The sequence below is a fragment of the Egretta garzetta genome, unplaced genomic scaffold, assembly GCF_000687185.1.
Source record: "Egretta garzetta isolate BGI_Z169 unplaced genomic scaffold, ASM68718v1 scaffold264, whole genome shotgun sequence".
NCBI classification, from domain to species: Eukaryota; Metazoa; Chordata; class Aves; order Pelecaniformes; family Ardeidae; genus Egretta; species Egretta garzetta.
Window position 1 is genome coordinate 4637271 of NW_009259685.1, and position 2488 is coordinate 4639758.

The 2488-nt window shown below is 44.0% G+C and overlaps 1 protein-coding gene across 1 annotated transcript in view; it reads left to right on the plus strand.

The window, feature by feature from the left end:
* CUNH5orf49 (chromosome unknown C5orf49 homolog) overlaps window positions 1-2488 on the plus strand; it is an 8400-nt gene that overhangs the window by 4531 nt on the left and 1381 nt on the right. The gene's annotated exons all lie outside the window — the stretch shown is intronic.

The window sequence follows — 2488 nt, forward strand, 5'->3', positions numbered from 1 at the left end:
AAAATATAACAAAAGGCTCATGGGTCTGACTGGATTCAGGGGTCCCGACTCAACCACTGCCCTCTGACATCCACCATTGCATACGAGCATTCGCTGAGAGAGCCCAAGTCTCTGAGGCTGGTGAGTTTGTTACAGAAACTTACCCCAGATTGCCCTGCAGGAAGGAAATTCATAGGCAGCTAGTGCAAAGGAGGGATCAATCAGAAGACCACAGACATGCCTGGAAAAGGCTGGGCAAAGCATTCAAGGCCAGAAGAATCTGGCAGCCGGATAGCCAAGGAAGTATGCAGCCATGTTTCTAAACAGCTGCCTTGAAAACAGAAATACTATAATATATATATATGTATATAAATATGTATTTTTCCATGCAGCATCTGAGTAATACACACACAAGTGTGTGTGTATACATACATTTATATTTGTATACACATACACAGAGGTAGAGGCTGTCAAAAAACAAGTGAAGTGCAACCTCTGTGTGTTAATGGCCTCAAAATCCTGGTGGGTTCATGGGATGTAAAGAGGTGGGTAGGCTCAGAATGGCTGCCCATATTGGTGATTATATGCGATAGAGATTGAAGAAGGAAGAAAGAGACAAAAGTTAAAATTACTGTAATTGCTGTGTAATAAAACTGTTGAGATTCTGAGACAAAGGCCACTGCTTGTGATTCCTCTCACTAGCAGCTAAAATGCCAGACATTTCAGTGCATAGCCATAATGCCCTTCAACTCTATCAGGCAGCGCAGGGATTATTAGGTGCTCCCAAAGGAACCCCAGGAGCGCCCATTACTATCACCTGCTCATGCCTAGTAATTCAACTGCAAATCTGCGTGAGGCCAAAAGCCATGTAAATAGCTACTCCAGTTAAAAATGAGCCTTTTTATTTAAACAAGATAAAGCCAACCCCCCTCCCCAAATACCAAACCCAACCTCCAGCTCGTAAATTTGTGTGGAAACAGTTTATCCATGCAGAGTTAAGGTTTCTTACTGAGTTCTTGTGTCCTTTCAGTATCAGCAACACTCACTTTCCTACCAGTTTCCTTCCTAAAGCAAACATGTATGGGCCAGAATTCACAGCAGCTCTGCTGGGCAGTGCACACAAGGGACTCTGCCTGAACAGGTGTCCCTTAATCCTCCTCTTTAATTAGCATGGAGACACATCGGACCCACATCTGTTAAATGTTACAGCATGATCCTCCTGCACGTGATGACACCCAACACTGGACTTACCCGTAACTAAGTGCAGGTCATACTCAACTCCTGCTCTTTAATTACCTCAGTGGCCCTCACAGACTTTACATAATAATAACAACTGTATTATAAAACATAATAAATAATAAGGCCACAATCAACATCTTTCTAGTACAACATTGAAAGAAGACAGGCTGAACCCACCACAGTATACTCCTTCCCTTGAAGCAGGAAAACCCAAACTGCTGCAAGTAGGCCCTTCCTGTCCTGCAGGAAGCCTGGGTCCACCCAGGGAATCCAACAGTACAGTCACAGATTCGGTTGAGGTACACGTAGCACAGTGACTGCAGCAGAGAGTTTGCACAAGGCTGCCGTTGCCGATTTCGAGTGTTAATAGTGCTAGAATTACATGCTGCGAAGGGGTGTAGTGGGATGCTTTCCAGGCAACTGTTGGAAATTCTGAAATCTGCTGAATGCCGAAGCCGCGATGAAATGCCACCATGCACAGTCAGTGCTGTGCTACCAAGGATGCTGAAAACTGAATCTTATTTACTTAAAGGGAACACAAGCTGTCAGAATTACATGCTGCTGCCTGTCATTAGCACTGTAAACCCTGTATCACTAGCAAAGTCTTTCTTGATGGTACAAAGGTTGTTATTTCTACTTTTTCAACATTTATCCATAACTGGGGTTCGGGAGAAATTGGTCTTATTTTTTGCCTGCCACTTTTCTTGACTTGAATTTTGTTCTGGTGGGGTTATAATTTGGTGTACTGAATAGCTTTTAAGGCAGTGGAGCAAGGTAGGCCGGAAGGGTACAGGGAGAGTTTGGGTATGAATGGTTATTTTGGAGTGGGCGTTTGTGCTTGGTTCTTTTGGTTTTTGGTTGTGGGTTTGTGGTTTGTTTTTTATTTTTTTTTTTTTTTTAAATGGTTTGTAGCATCTCCCCAGGAATCTCAGGTCTACTTTTGTTGGTGAGTCTGGAAATGTCTCACATCTGACTGCCCTGCCATGAGACCCCACAGATCTGTGCTCCCGCCTGCATCCTTGAGAAAATGCAGGGGCTCAAGTGCTTCACAGGTTCTGTCATAAGATACGTCTCAGACTTACATCTGTTGTAGCAAACAAGTTGTTTGTTTGCACCTGAACTGTGGTGTGGTGTCCGCATTTTGATTCTCCTTGTAGATATTGTTTATATCATAAAGACTAGGACACATCGGGGACCGAGGCTTACAGTGTGTGCTGCCAGTGCGCAAACATGCAAGCAGCCCGATACCTTTGGCTCGGGAAAACAAAAC